Genomic DNA, 7,776 nt, shown 5'->3' on the forward strand with positions numbered 1-7,776 from the left:
CTTGCATAAACAACCAATACAACATGGCAAGTAGGAAAACATCACAGCCGTGCATTTCTGTTGATAGGGCATGCACATTCATTCTCTTTTTATACAATCTGGATGGCAACTATCATGTTGAACTGATGGCAACAACCAACACAATATGATGGCAAGTAGGAAAACATCACAGCGGTGCATTTATGTTGATAGGGCATGCACATTCATTCTCTTTTTCTACAATCTGGATGGAAACTATCATGTTGAACTGATGGCAACAACCAATATGATGGCAGGTAGGAAAACATCGCAGCCATGCATTTTTGTTGATAGGGTATGCACATTCATTCTCTTTTTCTGCAATCTGGATGGCAACTATCATGTTGAACTGATGGCAACAACTAACATAATATGATGGCAAGTAACAACATAACATGATGCAACTAACAACAAAGATAGGTGGCAACTTATTTCCCCCCCTCCATATGTACCACCCAAATTGCTCTTTTCTGCCCTGATCTTAGTGAATCCTACGCATCCTTCTCAAGCACCTATTGGTAGCAACCCCAACCTAATAGCTTAGATCACATTTAGGATAGAACATGGCAGATTTTGTGTTCGGCGGAGGGCAAAGGGGAATAAACATGAATGGCAGGAATTCATGTTAGTTGTAGATCCATGCGACACAAATATGTGGGTTTGTTTGCCATGACAGTGTGGATCCAGTCGCCATCTATGTGGGCAATCTGGAAGTGAAATTATTGTGGCCAGGGGAAGGAGGGGAAGGAGGAGGAGGTAGGAGAACGACATGTTAACTCGTTGCTGTGTTTTCCGTCGATGGGGAGGGGGGGCTAGAGATCTGTTTTGGTTGCCATGACAACTAGAGAAGGAAGATGATGGAGGTAGGAGAAGATTGGCCGATTCAGAGGTTGGAGACGATGACGGATGGTGGCACTCTGGTTCACAGGCGGATACAGACGATGGGCGAGAGGTTGTGCGAACCGCGGGGTCGCTCGCCCGGACGTGTGGGCGATCACGCCACACACCTGATGTGCGGGCTGTAGCTGGGTGCGCACGAACTCCGTCGTGCGGGCGGGGTTGTGTTGATGCCACACGGGGCGTGCGGCACCCCCCCTAGATGCCACACGTGTGGTGGATATCGGCGTCCATTTTTTTAGTGGAAATCGTCACTCTAATTTGAACGGCCGAAATCACTGTTTCGATCTTTTTTTTGACTTATTATTGAGCACGATCTAGCCCTCGTAGTTGTAAAAAAAAGCATGATCTAACCCTCATTTTAAAATTTTCACGATCTGACCTTTTTCTTACCGCCATCGTCCTTGGGGGCAAGGATCCACGACCTACCGCCGAGGTCAATTGCGGTTGAATTTATCGCCGCCGTCAAGGTCGTTCGACATGGAAAATACCTTATCGCCATGGGCTTTGGCGGTAGCTAACTTGAAACAAGATGGCCAGCGGTAGCCGAAGTGAGTAGGTCGGCCGAATTTGAAGCAATAAATAGGTGTGTTTCATATGAAAACACTAGCAAACTCAAGGTTTAGACGTTAGGTTTTGCACTACAAGGTACAGGGTTCGATTCCAACTTTAGGCATATTTTATTTTCTATTTACTTTGTTTTTGCGCAATAACATGAAATAATTGTCCAATTAGTGTTGGATATGTATTGTTGTAAAAAAAACACATCTTTTACTTTAACGTGCATAACTTAGAAAGAAATACATATTTTGTGATGTGAAGCCCATCTTTACTTTAGCATACATACATAACTTTGACCAACCGAAAATAATCTTAACGACACAGGTGCTACTACGCGTGGAGCTCATGTTAAAACTCAATTTTTACATTTGCTAATGCATGTGAGTGTCATGTTCAGCTAGGGTCTTATTGTTTTTCCTTTTTATTTCGCCGATTTCAAAATTCAAAAAGAGATGGAGTACTTAAACCATACATTGCAGCAGCGAATCTAGAAAGTAAATAGAGGGCAGGCTCGAACACGCAAGGAGGCGCTGAGATGGGCTAAGAAGGAGCCGATTTGCTAGGCTGGGCCGTGATTATTACTAGTTGGAGGGCAGGCTAAAGCCTGTTACAATAGTTTTTTTTTGAAACTCATGTACAATAGATTCACCCTGATACATTGGATCCACGGTCTGTTTGCACCTTTGTGTTTGCTGCATTCACACAAGGGCGGCATGCTTTACAAGTTGTATATGTTTTCATCTAAGGAAAGTGTTATATGTTTTAGAACCAACAACATTTATATGCACAGGCCAATGGTAATTAGTTACAAATAAATAAAATTATTATTATTATTATTATTATTGCGAAAAACTTTCAATCTATTCATCTTCAATCATGACAGTATAACGAACACCAGAAATAAAAATTACATCCAGATCCGTAGACCACCTAGCGACGACTACAAGCACTGAAGCGAGCCGAAAGCGCGCCGCCGTGATCACCCCTCCATCGCCGGAGTCGGGCACAACTTGTTGTAGTAGACAGTCGGGAAGTCGTCGTGCTAAGGCCCCATAGGACCAACGCACCAGAACAGCAACCGCCGCCGAAGAAGAATAACGTAGGTTGGAAGGATTCAACCCAAAGACACACGAACGTAGACGAACAACGACGAGATCCGAGCAAATCCACCAAAGATAGATCCGCCGGAGACACACCTCCACACGCCCACCAACCATGCTAGATGCACCGTCGGAACGGGGGCTAGGCGGGGAGACCTTTATTCCATCTTCAGGGAGCCGCCGCCGTCTCGCCTTTCTGAGCATGACACAAACCCTAACAAGACAGGAAAAAATGACTGAAAACGGAGCCCTCCCGCCGGTCCTTGGCAGGATCCACCGCGCCCCCATGGCCCTAGGGCGACCGGAGATGAGGCGGACCTGCGGCGGCGCCGGCGAGAGGCAGAAATCCTAACTAGCTAGGGTCAACAACCAAGTCAATAGATCAGTTCGATCGATGGCTACGTATATTATTTTTGACAATAGCCCATATCCAATATTAATTGGAGAATTTCTTCATTGTTATTGGGAAAAAAACTAAATAAAAAATAAAATTGCAACGACAAGAAGCTAATGGTAATTAGTTACAGACAAATAAAATATTTTGACACTAACCCATATCCCATACTAATTGGACAAATTTTTCTTTGTTATTGGGAAAAAAATAAAAGTAAAAAATTGCAACAACACAAATCAAACCAAGGATATTCTAGTATAAAGCAAGGTGTGCTATCCACTAGACCTAAAGAGAACTACAGTAGTGGAACGTAAGATGCTATTTATACCTTACCATTCAGCTCACTAGTTAATTAGGCTACCCTGACAATCCTGCCGGTTCAAATTAGCTACCGCCAGAGAGGGTGGCGGTAAGGTATAATACCCTACCGCCGAGGCCCTTGGTGTTACACTACTAAAATCAGCTTCTTTGCCGTCCGTCACGGCGGACTGCAAAGGCACAGATCCCAGATGGCAAAGTCCTTTGCCGTCAGCCAACGGACGGCAAACAGTCCGGCTGAACAGGCTACGGCAAAGGCTTCTTTGCCGTCAGCCGGCGGACGGCAAAGAGCCTGCAGTCTTTGCCGTCAGCCGGCGGACGGCAAAGAGCCAACAGCCTTTGCCGCCAGCCAGCGCAAAGGGCATGGCTCTTTGCCATCTGCTCGCAGATGGCAAAGAGCCTATATTGCCCCATTTAATTCTAGTTTTTCTTATATCAGTTCATTTCCACAGAAAATCACACACACACACACTACCAATAGTCATGAACACATATATATCCAACACATATCCATGAACACATATCCAACACATGTTACCAATAATAGCAAGTACTCCATATCTAAAATTACAAGAAATGACCTAAAACTAAATATCTATTTTCCTAAAAACTATCTTATTACTAAGATCTTCTCTGGATCTTCTTCTTTTCTTCCAACCTGCATAACAAAAACACTAAGAAAGAGAGAATGGTTTAGGAGTAGAAATGTAGCATTTAAATTGGTGAAATGCAATGCTGTAGGAGCCAACACTTGACTTCAAGTATCAACTGTTGGACGACAATAGGTGTCAACTGTGACCTCACTTCCAGGTCGGTTGCCAAGGAGAATATCTTGTTGTGAAATATGGTCCTGAACCTGGGCAATCAGACATGCTTCCCCACATAGGCACATACGCACAGTCTGAAGTCAATATAAGTTATGAACATAGAGAGACATAAGATATAACTAACACATAAGTAACACTTTATTAGAAACAAAGGAATGCATAATTAACAAGACAAATACTGCAGACACAATATTTTCCAATGATAATTTGGTAATGCATCTGTCAACGAATTATTAAGCTATTGATTAGCCTATATCTCTAAGAAGAGCTGATTAAAGTATTAAATTATTGCAGGCCCTAAGTTCATCAAATAAGAAAATCATATGCGGTTCCAAAATTGGGGATGAAATAAATGTGTGTGTACCTAATGGAATCACAGCAGCGAAATGTGGAGGTAGAACATAACAGCAGCGCCGTGGCAATCGTCGCCGAGGAAGACAACGCGTAAAAACACGGGAATACTCCTCTTCTGCCGTGGACGCCGCTGCTGTCCGTCAGCGCGCAGAGGGACACGGCCAGTGGAGCGGAGAGGAGGAGGATCTAGTTGGAGAGTGACTTGGACCCTGGCAGCTGCACGGCGCCGGAGATCTCACGGATGGGCTGCAGCACGACCCTGGCGGCTGATGGGCTTGGCCGGCTCTGCTCCGGCGAGGGGCGTCACACCGGCGAGGAGGAGGGCCTGTGCGGCGAGGAGGAGGCTGGATCCGGAGTGGCCGGACCTCCCGCGGCCGGATCTTGGCGCGAGGCTGCGTGGGATGGCGGCGGTGACGCGGGGACGCGGGCGTGGCGCAGAAGAGCTCGCTGCTCGGCTCCCATGGCAGCGGCGGATCTCGAGGTCGGGGCGACCGGCGACGAGGCTTCCGCAGCGGGGCGGCGAGCTTGTGGGGATGTGGCGGCGCGTGAGCGGTGCAGGCGGCAGCGCGAGGCGACAGGGCTCCTGGGGTCCGGTGAGGTGGTGGCACGCACCGGCGGGCGGAGGCGAGGTGGCGCAGCAGCGTGGGGTCAAGGGAGGCCGCCGTAGCTGCTCGCGCGAGGGAGAGGGAGAGACGAGTGGGGGAGAGAGAGGGATGGGCTGAGAGAGAGGGGAAAGAAATAGAGGTGGAGAAACAGGGTTTTTTTTATCCGCAAAAAAAAAAAGATAGCCCCACCTCTTTGCCGTCCGCCAGCAGACGGCAAAGAATATTTGTTGTCTGCCAGCAGATGACAAAGAGGGGGGTTGGACCGTTGCAGTGTACTAGCATCTAGTGGACCCCACCAGCACCTCATTGCCGTCCGCTGGCAGATGGCAAAGATTCTTTGCCGTCTGCCAGCAGACGGCTAAGAAATGACAGATGGCAAAGACCTTTTTTGCCGTCTGCTGGTTCTTTGCAGTCTGCTGTTTGGTAGCTGATGGCAAAGACCTTCTTTGCCGTCTGCTAGCAGACGACAAAGAACTGGCACACGGCAAAATCCCTGATTCCAGTAGTGTTAGTGTATTTTTCAGATCGAATGACTGTGATGGTGCCGGTAAGTCCCACCATCATTGACCTCTACGGTAGGTTGTGTATCCCTACTGTCAAGGACGACGATGGCAGGAAAAATATCAAATCTTGATTTTTTTTAGAATGAGGGTTAGATCATGTTTACATTAGAAAAAAAGTCAAACAAGTGAATCTAACCAATTTGAACATCTCTCGTTTCTGTAAAAGTGTATATCTAATTTTAGCCTAAGATTATCCTATCATCAAATATTTGGGTAGCCAAAATTCTGATTGATCTTTTGATAACTCGTGAACTAGAGCGATCAAATAGACATGGGCAACAAATCAAACAACACCAAAATATTGGTCATAACATGGAAAATTAGTATGATGAGTTTTGATCGACATCAAAACATGCTTTAAACTTCTCATCTTGATGTGCCAATATTTTTTTTCGATAACTCTGTGGGGATGATGCAAGTTTGCACGACAGCTGCACGACGGGCAATCCAGCCGTTTTGCTTGCACTTTGATACATGCACGGACGATGTTGTTAGGGCATATTCCTCTTTAATAGTTTTGGTGATTGATGATAATGCTATTTGCAGACTACCGTGTGCATGGAGAATTTCAAATATTCTTATATATGGCACAAGATGGTTTTATTCCCCTCGGTGAAAAAAGGAGTGAGGACAATTTTTTTATTGTTTCTTTTCGGTGGACTTCAATCGTAGGAAGTCCGTACTATTAAGAGGGGGTCCGCTTTAAAAATGCATGGGTGAAATCAACACGTAACCCCACATGCACCCACGTACCCTTCATGCAACTTTGGAGATCCATCTGTTCTGTGCTTGGGAAAATTGGCAGCACCCAGGTGGTAGTACCGCTCTGGCTAACGGTAGTACCGCTTCAACGATACTACCGCATGCCAGTGCCGCTTATACTACCGCTTGTTTCCATGATTCCATTGTCTATTTTCATTTAGCGGAAGTAGGGCGGTAGTAGAATGGTAGTACCGCCCGTGCGGTACTTCCGCGCTAGTACTACCCCACATTTGTTGTTTCTGTGTAGCTTGGGAAAGTTAGCGATTGTCTTGTCTGCTTTAAACGGTACTAGAGTGGTTGTTCAATGGTAGTATCGCATCATGCAGTACTTCCGCCCTGGCAACCCTCTAGCAGCTTTGGTTCCTCTGTGTCATGTGACCTTTTGCAGTAGTACCGCACATGTGGATGGTAGTACCGCTCTAACAGCACTACCGCTCCTATACTCTTGTACTCATAGTCTTTAGCTAGAACTACCACACTAAGCAGCAGCACTGCTCACAAGAGCGGTAATACCGCTTATGTGTGGACAGAGAGCAGATAACGGTTGGATTTGTCCCCCAATATGTAAAGGGGGTCTTCTTCCCCAAGAACACTGACCTCTTATCCCTAAAGCTCCATTGTTGCTCCAAGCTCCATTTTCACCCGATCTCCCTCCCTAGCCTTCAAAACTTATTGATATTCTAGGATTTGGAGGAGAGGGCCTCGATCTATACTTCCACTAAGAAATATTTGATTCCCCCCACTATTCCCTTGTGGATCTTGTTATTCTTAGGTGTTTGGGCACCCTAGACGGAAGAGGTTACCTCAGAGCTACATTCCATTGTTGTGAGGCTTTGTGGTGGTGTTGGGAGACTCCAATTAAGTTGTGGAGAGAGCCCCAACCTTGTATCTAAAGGTTCGGTTGCCGCCTTCAAGGGCACTTATGCCTGCAAGCCAAACATGGTGGTGTAGCACTTTTGTGGAAGTATCCCTATTAGTATTCGTCCCAACTTAGAGCATATGAGAGTATTTATAGTAGCGCTTCTGCTACACACAAGGTGTCACAGTTCTTGTGTGAAGTAAAAGCTTGAGCTTCTATAAATATTGTTACTATCCTAGTGGACGAATAAACCAGAGTAGTGTGGATTTTTAAGTAAGCACTGTGGAAACTCTTAAAAGTAAATAGCATAAATGAAAGTAAGAGTTGTGTTTCCTGCAATGAAGAGATTAGGCGCGGAGAGAATTTAGTTCATGGTAAGAATATATATATCAAGTGTGCCAGTGCGACCGTAATACCAGTTACCTTGTATCATACTCATAGTATTTGATATGTGTGTTCTGTAGGTGGATCACCCTAAGGTTATGAAACTCCTCCACGTGGAATTATATTTTATTCTA

The 7,776-nt window shown here is 45.7% G+C and overlaps 1 long non-coding RNA gene across 1 annotated transcript; it reads right to left on the reverse strand.

The window, feature by feature from the left end:
• Positions 1-3,803: 3,803 nt before the first annotated feature.
• LOC123066181 (uncharacterized) lies at positions 3,804-5,183 on the reverse strand. Its single transcript, XR_006431252.1, has 2 exons — positions 4,480-5,183; positions 3,804-4,189 (listed from the first exon to the last, which is right to left on the reverse strand). It is a non-coding gene; the product is annotated as an uncharacterized lncRNA (long non-coding RNA).
• Positions 5,184-7,776: the final 2,593 nt, after the last annotated feature.

The sequence above is a fragment of the Triticum aestivum genome, chromosome 3B (assembly GCF_018294505.1).
Source record: "Triticum aestivum cultivar Chinese Spring chromosome 3B, IWGSC CS RefSeq v2.1, whole genome shotgun sequence".
In the NCBI taxonomy this organism is placed as follows: domain Eukaryota; kingdom Viridiplantae; phylum Streptophyta; class Magnoliopsida; order Poales; family Poaceae; genus Triticum; species Triticum aestivum.